Below are 16,183 nucleotides of genomic sequence, written 5' to 3'. Positions count from 1 at the left end.
TGAGAAAGCAGTAGGGCGATGATCCTCCGCCATAGTGGAGGAGACACCCTTGGTAACATCACAAAAAGTGACATCAAAGAAAGCGACATCGCAGGACAATTGATCTTATTTGACATCCCCGAAGAGACCTAACATGGATATCAGTAACATGGACAAAAAGATAAATATACAAATAAAATAAGACCATATATTCTTAAAACTGTAATAAATGGATTACATTTGTCACATTCGATGGGAAAGCTAGGTGCAGGTCTCAAAAAGATGTATATTATTTACTCCTCGTTAACTGATTGTTTCCAGCTGAGTGCATGGTACAATTTCTAGTTCTGCCTCATAAAGGGGGGAGATCTTGTTGAGGTAATGAGGGGTAGGATCATTCAAAATATAAAATGACACAAGAGAAAACCTCTCACACCATGGATATAATTGCCAATTTCAAAAGGCTCCCGTATCTTTCTGTGCCATTTATTTGCTACCTTAGGATAATATTAATACCTCGTAATTTGTTTTAACGTAAAACCTCTCATCAGTATCCCACATACACATGCAAAAGGGACCTTAAGACCTACCTGTTCCCAAGAGCAAGGTAACTTCATCACGCCTGACGGTTAGACATGGTCTCAGCACCAGGATACCCTTTCGGGTGACAGCTGCGCTTAATAAGCATTAAATACAAATACAAGAGACATAGAACAATCTTTTTTGTGTGTGGGCTATTTACTCGCCAGAATTATGTTAAGTGAAAAAACACAACACATAGTACAAAATTACAAGACACCATTGCAAACAAATAAAGATTGTGCATACATAAAAAAAGACTCAGAACAACCGAGACCACAGCTAAATCCTAGACTGACTTGAAGGTACACTTCAGATTCAAGGGGTTTTCAAATCAACGTTTTTGATTTGGTGGTAGAACTGTAGGAAGTGGAAGTGGCCGCCTTTAGCGCTGGTGGAGCCCTGTGCGACAATGTTGGTGCCCCCAATGACTCGCTCTGCCACGGATTCCCTCAATACCATGCTTTAACAGTGCCACTCAAGTCTCCATAACCGCATTCTCGTTCAGATGCATTTAATTTTGATTTACAGGGCCACTGATACCAGTGTAGGTTGTCAGAGAACTTTATACCACACGTTACACAGAGACAATCAATCATACGTGTGTAAATTATAATAGGTAATGTTACATAAGACAAAGAACTAGGAGTCACATTAAAATCATACTAGTAGGCAGTATAGTTTATGAGTGATGGATCTGGAGAAACATAAACTCTGAATTTAGAATGTAATACCCTGGTTGGGGGTTCTCTTTAATAAGTGGAATTGATTTCTGTCCAAATGAACCTTTTTGCAACATTAGGATAATCAAAGACTGGGGGAAAAACCATAACGCTGTAATTTATACCTAGGATCTCTCTGACAAAAGGAGTAAACCACTGGCCTATTTAAATTATGTGTACTTAGTGATCTGCATGGTACATGTTCTTTGCAGCAGACACATTAACCCTCTGCGCTACCTTTCCAGAAGTCAAAACTTCCACTTGACAAAACTCCATCTCACTCTAGGAAGAACATTAATCCCCGGAGTTATCATGACATTTTTATTGTTGCCTAAAATTGCTGGAGGCCAGGAAGGAGGCAACAAGTGCTTTTGGAAACATAATATACTGGCAAACATGATGCCTCTACCCGATCTCATAGGTCGAACCACCCCTAGAGCCTTCCTGCTCAAGGGTCCTGTGACCTCAATGACAGAGTCACTGTTGCTCTAGGGTGGGCTGCTTTGATGGCCTGCCCAAAAGACTCTAGTTGAGCTTCAAAAAGCGTTGTAGTGGACAGGCCATCAAGGTTAACCCACGCTTGCCACTGCTATGGTCCACCTGCTGGTGCTCGTACACCATTCTTCTAAGGTCTTTTGGGGCCTTCTAAGGTCTAGCATGGAAATGTGCTCCCTCAGGAGAGTGGTCTGGTGGACTGGTCATGAAGACTGAACCTGGTTCCCCAGTTCCAAATTCGGCAGCTCTGACCATAGTGCCACATACTCTCCCCCACCGAACACCATACTGCCTCACTGAGAGAAACTTGCACTGCCTTCAACTACAACCCAATTAAGCCCCGCTATAAACACCTGTAGGTGACTCAATTCAAATTAGGCACTAGACAAAAGCAATAGGCTGCCTAAAAATAAAAAAAGTGACAACATCCTGGAAAAAGCAAACACTCACATAGAATGTAAGATTAATTAAAAGCATGTGAAATGTAAGCATGAACAACATGGTTACCTTAACACTTTTGCACTTATTATTCAGAAATCAAAGAGTGCTTTTGCATGAAAAGTTAGGGCCATGACTACAGGGCAGGAAGGCGCCAGTTTCAATGACCATTGCTTATATCCTTACAAAACGTAAGCAATATGGTTTAAGAAGACCACATTCCTGAATACAGAGCAGGGGCATGCATTTTGTTTTCCATTCCGCCCATCAAGCAGGTATTGCAGTACATCCAGGAATGATGCACTTCCCTACCCGGGGAAAACAATCCTGTTCAGAAAAAGACAAGAAAACAAAAGTAGTGCTTCACTGGCAAACTCTGTAAAGTGACATTAATGTGTTTTGGGTGTGAATAAAATCAATCTGGCCCCTTTTCATCCCACTCTGTCTTGCTTTAGTTATTTTTTACATTTTGAACCTTTTATTTCTCTCCATCCCAAGGCTGCACTTTGGAAGTGAAAAATGTAAAAAAAGACGACCTTTCCGCAAAGTGTTTTTATTTTTTTGATTCATTTCACTGGGAAACAAATAAATGAAAGGAAAGAGTGAGAACATGCTACAAGGCCCAGGGAAGGGGGCCCTCACACCTGGACCTTGCAGCTTTCTATGGTGCTTACAGGCCCAGGGAAAGGGGGGGCCCCCTCCCCTGGGCCTTTAAAGCAGTAGCAAGGCATTTCGTAAAACACTGTCCTAGCACCGGCAGTTCTACATCCATATTAAATACACATTCCCATGAAAAAGAAAAATGGGTCATGCAAAAGTTACCAAAAGCCAGTTGATCTGGCTGCTCCCTCCTCCCCTCACCCATCTCGCCTTACCTGTGTCTGACTGGTCCTGAAAACAATGGGGCCTTCTGTCACCTAGCAACAAAATGCAGAAAGGGAATGGCCGGTACTTAACACAGGTGCTGCTCTTCCCCTGACACTATGAGCCATAATTGCTGGCTCGGCTACTGTGCATTCCCCACTTTGTTTGTCCCTTCCCCCCACCCCTGCACCCCCAGAAATGCCAACACACCCTGACCAGCAAGGTCGACTCCAGCCGTCTTGCATGTGTATTGTGTGGGGAGGGGGCCCTGGAGGAGCAGGTGAGCAATCTGTGAAAGCATGGCCTTTCACAGTGAAGTGGGCCCACTGTTTTTCAGCTGAGCATGAAGCCCTGGGCAGCTGCCAACACTGCCCATGCCTAGGCCAGCCCTGATAGTAACTGTAAATTGGAAACCAGGTCAAATGTAACACCTTGGCTGCGGCTGGAATTCCGCGCCAATGCTGGACATTCCGATCGCGGGCGTGGTCATGACGGCTCCCAGCCGTCAGCAGCACACGCCCACCATGACTCATGACGGCACCGAAGGGGTTAAACGCTGTAAGAATATGACGGCACCGAAGGGGTTAAACGCTGTAAGAATATATTATTCAAAGAAAATGAACTAGACGAAATTAGCTCAGCGTACTGCTCTGGTACAGTTATGAATAAAACGCTTAGCAAAACGTTAAACAGTTATGGATATACCATTAAACAGTAACATGGTAAGACAAGCATAGAAAGGAGGTAATATCTGTGTGGAGCTGCATTTAAAGGAGGCAGATTGTACTGTATGCATGCCCATTATCGTCTAGCTGTATTTTGTTCTAGAACAATTCTATTTGTAATGTAATACTTCAAAGGGGTGTATGGAGTTTGCATTTAAGGAATGTTGCATAATGGCACCCTCCAGTGTTGTAATGAAATTTGGGGATTAGGAAATATGTACAACCCATCCTGCCCAAGGATACTGTGGCTGCTATTCTTCTGCAAATACATGTTCCTTATCTTGACTCCAGGATTTATCTTATCTTATCTTGCTACCATTAGTTCAATGAAGAGGTGTTTCAAAGGAAGTAATTCCAGAAGAATTTCAGAGAGGGAGAGCAACAATCCCTTCTAAAACACTCTCACCACTGTGAGGGCCATTTAGAGTGTTGAGCAGTGGCTGAATTTGCACTTCCCTGGCGTTGCTACTACAATATCAAGTTGCAGTTACAGTGGACCCACTCTATTTAGGCTTTATGCCTGCAATAATACATTTATAACACACCTCAGTCTCTGTTGCTGATGGTGAAAGAATTTCAATCTTATCAAGTATTATGTACAATGAAGCAAATGGAAGAGGCAAATAATTTCAGCAAAATGGGTACATTGAAGAAAAAATAAGGAGTGCTCAACAAGGAGTTAATGGTGTGTGAAAAAAGGAAATATTGAAAATTAAGGTACTGATATGTTGATGGTATGTACACTACACATTACCAATATAATGGTTGATCCAATTAAATAGTGGACTGTGAGAAATTGCGTTGTTGGATGATTGGCATGTGAACTCTGGTCTAGCAACAGCCACAATCCTTTTCAGAGTGGACCTCAAAAAGTCAATAAATTACCTGTGCTTAACCCTGGGTAGCTTGACACAAAAAACAGTCAACCTTAAGCTACAGGTAATGTGTAAATTATTTATGCAGCTGACATACAGTAGTAAATACAAAACACAACACAAGAGAAATCCCACACCAATTCAGGAGAACAGAGTACATTATGGAAAATTATTTGTCACCAAAATGAACAAGCTCCAATCAGTAGAACCGGAGTTCTGAATTGATAAAAATGATAGTAAAAACTAGTGCCCACAAGATCTAAGCATCAACCTCGGACATCTAGTCGGGCAAGACTGCATCAAAGTTTACGATTATGGCCCACTGCGATGGAGCACGGTTCGGATACAAGAAATGGATTGTACCCGGTTAGCGCTTACCTTCAGACAGAGAAGAAATTTTGAGCAAAATGTTCAGAGAAGGAAAAATTATGCGGGGCAAGGCTGCAGTAGGTGTCCGAGGAGGGAGCATTGTCGCTGGCAAGCTTTGGGTGGTTTTCGCGGTGACGATTTCTACATTTGGACTGTGTCTCCTTTTTGAAAGTCAAAAATCTCCAGTGTGGCGAGGCAGAGGGCTGTATCCAAAGACAGTTCTAGGAGCTGGGATACCCCTGTGCGAAAGATTGCTGAACAGGATGTGCTGCTGCAGAGAAGAACATAGTGGGTGAAGCCGCAGAGTCAATATGACTGACGATGCTCCTTGTTGGATAGGTGAGCAAGTTGGTCCTGATCTCCTCCTGGATCTCAGAGCAGTGCTTGGGTCAAATCATTTTAAGTCCTCAGTTTTGGTTTTTGGCCATTTTGACACTTTTAGTACCACAATCAAGGATCCAGGAATGGTGGGACACCACTTGGAGGCTTAGGACTCCCGTAGTCTGATTCCAAGTGCAGGGTCAAGATTGCAGTATCATTTCGTGTTCCTGTGGCTCTGAACATCAGGCCAGCAACCAGCCCTTGGAGTCACTCTGGTAGTCCTGGGTTCAGGTGAAAATGCAGGCCTCAAAAGGGGTCCTGGCCTCTGAGGGTTCATGGCAGGCTCCAAGCAGTAAGGTAGTCCTTCCAGGTACAACAAAAGCAGTCTTTTAGAGTACACAGCAGGTCAAAGCAGCAAGCAGTCCTCTGAGAGTCATTCACAAGTCCAAGAGTGAACTGAAGAGTGGATCAGAGAGTCCTATATTTATACCTGGTTCCCTTCCTTCTGGAAGGTGGGAACATTTCTAGAAAGGTTCTTTGAAGTCTATTGAATTTCTTGACTTGAATTCACAAAGTCTATGTCAGTTTCACCCAGTCATATGACCCAAGAGAGGCTGCTGGCACAAAGGCCTAAGGGCAGGAAAATGGCAACTTTCTAAAAGTTTTTTTTTGTGTATCACGCAATAATGATTCTTGTGGACAATGTACGAATAAATGATAAGTAACTACACAATAGCAAATTTCAACCAGAGATTAAGATGTCGAAAGGAGAAATTCTTTTACACAAACAATGAGGAGTGCAATTTTTATTTTATAAAAGTAATATTAGCGTTTTATACAAGTATCATCTGTTTCCTAATATACAAAAACAACCATTCACAAACAAGCAATATTCTAAAGGGGCCACTTTTGGATATCACAAGGGTTATCGTAAGGTTTGTTTTGACATCAGAAGGCGCAGTTTTGACCCCGTAATGGATTGGGGGTCTCATCAAGACTTTAAGATAAGGGACATCTGAAATGAAATAATAGAAAAAATACATAACTGAAAACCAAAAGGACCGTAAGTAATTTGAGTATTGAAGACAGGCAGAAGATGGAATTTGTACCTGATAAAATAATAGGCAATGTGTCCCAATTATTGAAGTTTACACCAAAAGAAAAGCTGTTTGGAAAATTAGAAGGAATTAAAAATAAAGATGAACATTAAATTAAAATAAAAAATGAGTCACTGAATTCTCAACAGTTGATTAATATGTGGGATAAATTAGCTGTTAAAACTTACACTAGTGACAGCAGGAGGGGAAGTGAACCAGTGCAGAGAATGAGGATTCTTGAACAATATGGGCTTCAAGGGCCGGTGTCACATCAGATGTATGTCACTGTTAAAAGGCAAAGAGGATGTGTGTCAGAGACATCAAGTATCATTGCGAGCATTATTATCATTTTCAAAAAGGCACCAGAGCACATACACTTAAGTCTGCGGTGGAGCCCTGAATCTGAATCCATTCTCGAAGAGAGCGGGCTTACGTTTTCAGTCTCGCTGTATCACAAGGCCCGGAAAGGATAGTATGTGTCCACAAAGGAATTAAATTGAAGGACTGCCGAAGTCAGCCTCCCACCATCGATGGATCAGAAAGGAAAATCAATGTCCTCAAATGAATCAAAGAGGAAGACTGCTGAAGTCATCCTCCCAAAGCCAATGCTGCTAGTGCAGGGTGCCTAGTACAGCCAATTAAGTAGCTTGGCATGGCAGCCGGCTAGCAACATGCACGTCATGCCGTCTACAGGATGTGATAGACTAAAGTGGAGAGAGACAAGAGCATCTCAGGTATCGAATGTTAAGCCAAACAGTGTGCGTTGAGTATGTCTTATGAACCGCATAGTATCAGAAAATAGCATGACATAAGTGGGGTCTCTGTTTATAAAATAAGAAGTGATGTAAGGAAGAGATTAGGATAGAAAAAGAAAATAAGAGGAATATCCCCAACATTATCCATCAGAGCTGAAGACAACAAAAGTCATACTTTTGAATTACACAATAATAGTTCATCAAAATTATGGTGCTGGCCAATGAGTCATTAAAGGAACAAAATCAAAAGTGCAGTATTAGTATTTACATTGATAGTGCATTTCTATGTGTCCTCAACTTTCTTCTACAGGAAGCAGGAACTCAAGGAATTGGGCCAAAACTTAGAGGCAAGAGTAGTGACAAAGCGTCTCCTTCCTTCTGATGTATGATCAATGAAGTTGCAATGTTCCATCCATTTGTATTCCATTTTTTGCAGAATGCGGGTAATGTCCCCATCTCTTTCAGGGACAACAGCCATGTAAATCATGTGCCATTTAAGAGCTTCTACAGTAGGAGTCATTTCTGTCAAATGTGCCAACATGGGTGCATTTGTTACTGCACAACGAAGTCTCCTCCGATTTTGGCAGATCCGGGTGTTTGGGTTCGGATATTTGTCCAATGTGGGAAAGACATAATGGGCATCATATGCAATAGACTACATTGCGTGAATTGCAATTTGAAACAAAATTAGGTTCATGAAACATAAAGGAATCACAACTAATGAAAATAAAGAGCATTTCTTGAAACTCACATACGTGAAGCTTAATTAAATCCGATTTAATCGTCTAATTAAGCACAAGCAGTGCACTCAAGGGACACTACCCAGTGGGAAAGTGCAACAGTGTTTATCATTTTTAAGATAGCCGTGCTCAAAATGCTTTGTGTCAAAAGAAAATGCACATGCAATACAGTTGCCCCACCTAAAATGACCTTTCAGTTGGCGAAGACCCCAGGTGGTTTCAAGAGTACTAGTGCTATTGGGACCTTGTTTAGAAGAATGGATCAAACGGTCTTTGATATTTTTCTCTCTTTTAAAAGCAAACATGTGGTTTTGTAGTGCTTTCAATTAAGTGCCAGGTTTCTTTAGATCAAATTTTGGACCTTGATAGTATGCAGGCAGGAAGTGGTCACACGAGCCATTTGTTCAAGGTGGGGGTCTTTTTTTTGATGAGTTAGTAGTTCCTCCCGTGGACAATACCACACATGTTATGGAGTTTTTCACTATTTCCTTTAGATAACCTCTTGCCACCAGCTTATCTTGTAACATGTAGGCCTCCCTGAAGTAGTCATGGTTATGGGTACAATTCCTGCGAAGACGCAGGAATTGGCCAAATTGTGGACCATCCCATAGTTCCCTAGGGTGACTACTATCATAGGCCAATATGTGTTCCTCTCTGTGGGCTTTTTATAGAGGCTGGTATAAAGACTATCTTCTTCATGTTTGGTGGTAAGATCATGGAAGGCAATTTCTGACTTGTGTATGGTACATGTGAATCAATCAAAAAGGAGGGACTGAGGGCTTTTTAGACAGGTCCAGCATACATGCCCTAACAATAAGGAAGATACAAAAGGTATGCTGTTCCTAATATCAAGCAAGGGAAAACTGGTTTTATGTGGTTATGAAGTGTAGGAGGATGAGGATTCCTCCTCCTGGAATATAGGGCCCGATACCCAGCAAGGTTTCATGCTTCATCATATGGGCCGCTCTGTGGAGCAAAGTAATACTTAACTCATGCCGAGGCTGTTCATGGTAGCAGTGAAGCCTGTTACTCACTATATTTTATTGTCAAGCTCTAGTAAAATCGTTTCTAGTTGGAAAGACTCCTGCATTACTTAACCCACATTAATCACAAAGTTTACGAGATATGCTCTAATTTTTGTTTCTTTTAATCCACAACCCACGCAGCACAAGAGGAAATTCCTTGTGAGATACCTGCTGGGTATCTATGAATTAGATAGAGAAACCCAACTAGGGTGAGTTCATCAATTCCTTCTGCAACTATGGTGGTGTTCCACCAGATGCGCCTGTGTAATCCTCACGATAAAATGTTTGTGAGAGCCACCCACATGGTACTCACGTTACGTATGTTTTTAGTCATCACCACTGTGTGCTGTGAGCTTGTCAGACAGGGAACATGAGAGTTTTGTTTATACTGGTACATCTGATTCTAATAACTGTTTTTATTCCTCTACGAGGTTAGTCATATGCTATCAGGTACTACACATAGGATGTGTTAGGTTGGTTTAAAAAGTAGATCACACCATACAACCACCCACGTGTAGATAGATTTGATTTTATTAGGTCCTGATGAATCGCCACCAGATTGTTTTACTACCAGGTGAGGAAAATGTTGACCACACAATAGAGCGCCCTACCTGAGACATAATCTCAAACAGGCGCCTTTGTTTCTTTTAATCAGGGTGGAAGACCCAATGATTAAAATAGTCTTCGCTGGTACTCCCTTACCGGTTTTAAAATTTATTTCAGGTTACACACCTCCACACTTTCATGTACACTAATTACGCCCCTCACTCACCCCCCTTCCTTCCCCCCCCCGGCACCAAACGGCATTTGAAATAAAAAATCTCTGCTAAAGAGCCCCTCATAGAGAGCACGTCAGGTATTGCAGCGCAATACCTGATGGAGTAGCATATAGGATAAAGCATGACACCTTGCCGGGTGTGTGAGGGCCCTATATTCCAAGAGGAGGAATCATCATAAAACCAGTTTTTCCTTATCTCAATATTGGGAACAGCATACCTTTTGTATCTTCATTGTTACATGGGAATGTCAGATGTTTCTGGATTCATTAAGATACCTCACAAATGCTTGAAAGAGGTGTTCAAAGCCCAACCAGATTAGAACAATTTCTCCAAAGTAACTCTCCGAACATTTAATGTTGGAAAAAAATCTATTGTGATCTGAAAGTAAATGTAGTGACTCAATATGTTTGTTAGAAATTAAATTTCTGGTTGGCTAGGATATGCACCTGAGCCAGGCAGAACCCACTACTTTTGTCAGGGTAAAGGAGTTACACACCCAAGATAACACCTGCTCACCCACTTGGTAGCTTTGTAGAGCAGCCATGCTCATCCTCAAGGCAATGTGTAAAATGATTGCACAACACACACACACACCAGTGAAACACAACATACACCACAAAAAGAGACTTCACACAAGGTTCTATAAAACATCTCATATATTGTATGTAACACATAGACCATAATCACATAAATCACTTTGCCAACCAGGCAAATGTCATTACATCACATAGATCAGAAATCACTTTGTAGTATAGACAAACCTCATTAGACCACCAGCACTGTGTGTCATATATAAAGCACATTAGACCCCAAATCACATAAACCATACATAGTTTGTTGAGTGGGCAATTGTCATGGGCATAACGCGTAGTTCCTTACATCACTGGTTACCAGCTGCACATGTCTAAAAAATGAACCCACAATGAGAAAATTACTTACTGGGAATAACATTGATAACATTGAGTGCTTGTGCACAAGGGTGAGACAAGGCAGAGAATATTTGATATGTTGCCTATATTCCAGAAGGTGCTTCTGCTACAGAGATATACGTAAGGGGATCGAAGGTGGAAACCTAAATGATCCTTTCTTTGTACTCCTAATTTTACTTTATGTTTCTTAACTACTTGCTGTCATAACAAGTGCCTGGTCAAACAAAGTTGAATACTAGCAAGAGAGCTTGCCTGCACCATGCACTTTTCACTGGGTTGCAATAGAACTCTGCTAATTTCTCAGTGTTCTAATTAAGTCAAATAACACTAAAAATTAATTAATTCATGAAATCTCTTGTATTCAATTTCTGTTGTAACAAAATTGAACTGAAACCATAGACATTTGTCCATCATGACAATCCATAATGTCAACAGTATTCACAAGATTTACAATATATTGATCATAAAAACAATTCAGAGCAAAACATGATTATTTATTCTGTATAACTCTTATGAGAGCGCGTTGCATTCGGGACTGTCGTCCCTTTCTCAGGGGCCAACCTATAAGAAAAAACATAATTTTGCTTACTCAACTATGCGTTTTCAAAGATTACAGACTACAACTCAGATAAGTTTCAATGTCCGGTTCACCTACTGGTTAAAATATACAAACTGATGTCAAACATGACCATATTATAACTGGTATACTTGTGAATAATACTCTGTCTCATACTCAATAGAAATATGCCTGTGAAGTTGATAATAATTAATCTACACCCAATGTGAAAAAAAAACAACAAAAAAACGAGACAAATTCATGCCATATAAATACCTCTTGAAAAGGATCTAGCGTAATGATATGCGGCTTCTGCGTTGAAACCTAAACAAAATAAATACGGTAGTGAACCAATTGAACTATAATGATCAATTTCCCACATGGGCTACCTAAGCCTATGTCCTCTGCCGTTCACCTCATACAATTAGGCAGAATGTCACAACTTCCCCAAACAAGATGCCAATGCTTATACTGAAATGCTGAAAACAAAATACGAAAAACATTGGTCACGTATCTATTGTATAAACATCATACCATTGATGCTAAGAACTGCTTCTAACACTCACCTCAAAAGTTTGAAACGATGTAAGTGGATAATGGCCGAATCCGTATGTAGTAACTAGGCTCTGTACCAAAAATAGAATCACTGAATGAGTCAAATGCTCATGCCAATATATCGTGAATTGTTACTATTTGATAATAAACCAAATTAGTGGTAGCACAGCGCCGGGGGACACAGTTCTTGTAGCAACAGTCTTTTAAAGACCTGGGCAAAGTAGCGCTTTAGGGTGACACAGCACTTCAGGGGCACAATCCTTCAGGAGCACAGCGCAGGGGGGCACAGTTCTCTCAATAAAGTGCTTAGCTGGCACTGCGCTGATTACCTGGTTGACAGGCCACTCCTTCAGTTCAGCGCTTTTCTTGGGGGAAGATTACACAGCAGGTCTCAGGAGAAGGTTCTTGGGGGCGAAGAAATTGGGTTGAGTTGGCAGATATCGGAGGTAGGATGGTTCACTGCAGCACACTGGAGTTGGTCCCCTGGGTTTCCCCCCTTGCTGGGCAAGATCAGCAGGCTGGCAGAGTCCCTCATCTAACGTGGGTACAGTAGGGCCTAAGCTAAATCAGTCCCAGTAGTGTAGGTTCCTCCCCTAGGCCCAACCACCAATACTCTGGCAGAGGTTCCCCCAAGTCCAGTGGTGCCCCAACTGACTAGTTCAGTTTCCCTCCTTTCCTCTTATACCCCTAGGTCCTGTAAAGGCGGCAAAGCATAACCTCTCCCAGGGCTGGAAGGTTCCAGGAGCTTCCACTTGTTCGGCTATGGAACAAAAAGGCGGGATGGCAGAGATACAGTACCAGATGTCCCACCCTGCTCCTAACTACTAGTGCGTGTAGTCAATGGCCCCTCCGCAGTAGCAGGGGCCTGTGGCAGCCATGTTATTGGGAGAGGGCACTTGCACCTCAGCACTGTTTGGCAGTGGTAAGGCAACCAGAGACCTAGGTCCAACAAGACGGTGACAAAAATAAGGCAAAAAGGACAAAAAAATGGGGTAAGACCACCCTAGGGCTGACAGGTCTAACATACTCCTACTCATGTGACCCAGAGACAGGCTGCCCACACCAATGCAGGAAAATCCCAAATCTCTAAAAGTGGCATTTTAAAAATTGTAATTTGAAATCCGCTTTATCATAGAAGAGGATTTCTCATTAACAATCCTAATTGGAAGTTATCCTTATTACATGTAATAACTAATAAGATAATGCCAATGTTATCCTATGGGAGAGGTAGGCATTGAAATAGTGAAAAAGTACTTTGAGCATTTTTGTTCACTATCAGGATGTGTAAAACATATAGTACATGTCCCACTTTTTAAATACAATGTGCCCTGCCCTGTGGGATGTTAAGGGCCTACCCTTAGGGGTGGGTTATATGTGTTAAAAAGTAAGGATTGGACCTGGTAAAAGGTTTATTTTGTCAGGTCAAAATTGTAGTTCAAAGCTGCACTCACAGGCTGCAATGGCAGGTCGGTCTGAGACATGTTTACAGGACTACTTGAAGAGGGTTGCAAATCAGTGCTGCAAGCTAACTATTAGGATTTATTTTACAGGTCCTGGGCACATGTAGTATAATTTTACTAGGGACTAACAAGTACATTAAATATGTCAAATGGGAAGAAACCAATGTTACCATTTGCTGTTCGTTTTGTAGGCATTGTAGGGTGGGAAGTTATTTACAAATAGTTATTTAAAAATGGTTAATTTTTAATTAATAATTTAAGTGATGTTTAAATATGTAATTTATGGAATACTTATTTATTTATAAAAACAGTGCCTTAAAGTCCGAGTGCAGGATTAAGCCACACATATCCCATGTATATCAGATCTCAAAGCCAGATGTGAACCAGTTTACACCTTCTTCAAAGAGGTATCACTCTTTTTATCAGCAGCATCCTTTAGAATATTGTCCTCGGACATTAATAAATGGCCTACCAGACTAGGATTCACCAAGACATGTACAGAGTCAGGTATCAATTCTTCCATCTTTTACAGCGCATATAATTTGGCCATAAAAAGTGGAATAGAAATCCTCTCTGGCTCTTTCCATTCATAAAATATCACCTCCTGAACAAACTGATGTATGGGCAGTGAAGCACAAGAAGGCCACTTAAACAGTGGCAAGACAGAGTTCTGATGAAGGAATCTCCCTCCAAGGAAACCCCTTATTTTCCCTAATATAGGACAAAAGTTCAGGTTATATTCCACTGCCCCCTGCGCTGAAGTATCCAAGTCATTTAACTCTGTAATATCAGAGAAACAGCTCTGTTGATCAACAGTAGAAAGAGAGCTGTTTTTTCTTCTTTTTAGTCATAGTCAAGGTCTCCAAAATAAATTGTATTATTTTTGATTCCTCACGCACAGCACGGTTTTTCTTAGGATGGGGCGAGGGTTGAATGAATGGCTAGTAAAAGAATAGGGTGAACAATGCCTTCTCTTAGGGGAATGCTTCCCCAAAATAGCAACAAACTCAACGCTATTCAGCTCACAAATGCCAGCTTTTGCAGTATGTATGTACCATCGTAGCACTCCAGAACAAATCATCTATAACTTTTTCAACATGCCCATCAGCTAATACCATGCCGAGTAAGGCGCTCAGTAACGTAACAGAAGGATCTGCCGCTCAAGTTCTGACCCAATACCCAGATATATTAAAGATTTTAAGCGGCCAGCACCACTCTAGGCAGCAACCAAATCTTGTGAGGTACAGTGGTAAGACAATAAATACGGGCAGTTCTACTGGCTCGATCCCTCACCTACAGACTCAGAGTAAAATGGAGGCTGGGGTGCCTGTTTCCTCATTGCTCCAATGCTGAAAGAGGAACTCCCCCAAGCCCAGCAGGGGGAAGAGTGTCCTCTCAAACAGTAGAAAATTGGAAGCAAAAGCCTGGCAGATGCTTCATGCATTTTCTGCCCGTGATGCAGTCGACGGGAAGTGCTATGGTAAGGCTATATGTTTATTGCCCTGCCGGATGGGGTTTGTTAGCATTTGTGTTTTTGTTTTTTGTGATAGATTGCAATCCACATTGGTAATGACTGGGTTGAGGATGAGAGATCTGGAGGTAATACTAAATTTTACCCTTCGAAGTACAGTTCTTTTTGCCTAAACTGGAGTGGTAATAGTACATTTAACACCTCCGAACCTCCGAAGAACAGTGCTTTCCCTACTGCTGCACTGATTAAAGTAGGAAAATATAAATCTAACTCCTGTGAAGTCCAACTCTTTCCCTTCCATTTTGGTGACTGGAGTAGGTATAGCAAATCTAACCCCTCCGAAGAACAACACTTTCCCTACTGTTGCATAAACTAGATGTTGAAATAGCATATTTAATATTCTTGGCCTCCAATAGTTTTCATATTATTGGTTAAATATATAGCATTAATTGTTTGTTTTTTATATTATTTGTTTTTAGTTTTCAAGTATTTTATTGTTTAGAGTATTTTTTTGTAAATGTGCTTATTGAATATTGAAATTTATAATATTGCATATGTTGTCAGCAACACTTAATATATTTTTTTATTGGAGTATTTCTATTTTTGTGATTTTATTTTTAAATATTTGTATTAATTATGTTACACTGCCTATGTAAATATATATTTATATATACACGCATATATATCAATATATATGTAGTGTAACATACATACATATATATACACACACACACATTCATTTCTATAAGCACAAACGTGTGTGCGTGTCTTTATATAAATATATATGAATGCATAGTATTGAATATTAGTAGAATTAATTTCATTTACAAAATATCACATTCTTGAACATTTACTACTTTAAACTCTATTTGCATACAAAAAACAATATGTTTGTATATTTTTAGATGATATTAGTGTTAACAATATTTTGGTACTTACTGTTATAAGTACAGGATCACAATATTCTGGCAAACACTATTTTTGACAGAAAACTTTTGTCAATTATATTTTTTACTACATGTCAGTGAACCATTGCCTTATAGCTTATTGTTTATCGATTATCATTTACAATCTAGCTCACATGTACTTGTGCTAATAGTTGATATGTGCTGGTTATTCTATATGTTAATTTTTTGTCAGTGTATGATTAGTTCTTATTTTGTACTTGTTGTAACACATTTATGTTTTTACTTTATCCGCACTGCTATGGGGCAACTGGACGACTCCTGTCGGGAGCACTAAACAAAACACCATCACAGCAACCCTTCTTTCTTTAGCAGCCAGTACAAGGACAGGCTGATGGGGCAGGTGAGTGAATGGTAGGGGGCAACGACGAGAAAAAAAAACTAAAGAAAAACACTTACCTTCTGCTCGCCGCATCACAGACTCAGTGCTCCTCTGCCACACTGCACAGACTGCCAGACTCTCCTACAGCCAATTGTAACACTG

The sequence above is a fragment of the Lissotriton vulgaris genome, chromosome 8, assembly GCF_964263255.1.
Source record: "Lissotriton vulgaris chromosome 8, aLisVul1.2, whole genome shotgun sequence".
NCBI lineage: Eukaryota > Metazoa > Chordata > Amphibia > Caudata > Salamandridae > Lissotriton > Lissotriton vulgaris.
Note: the sequence above shows the minus strand (reverse complement) of the source record.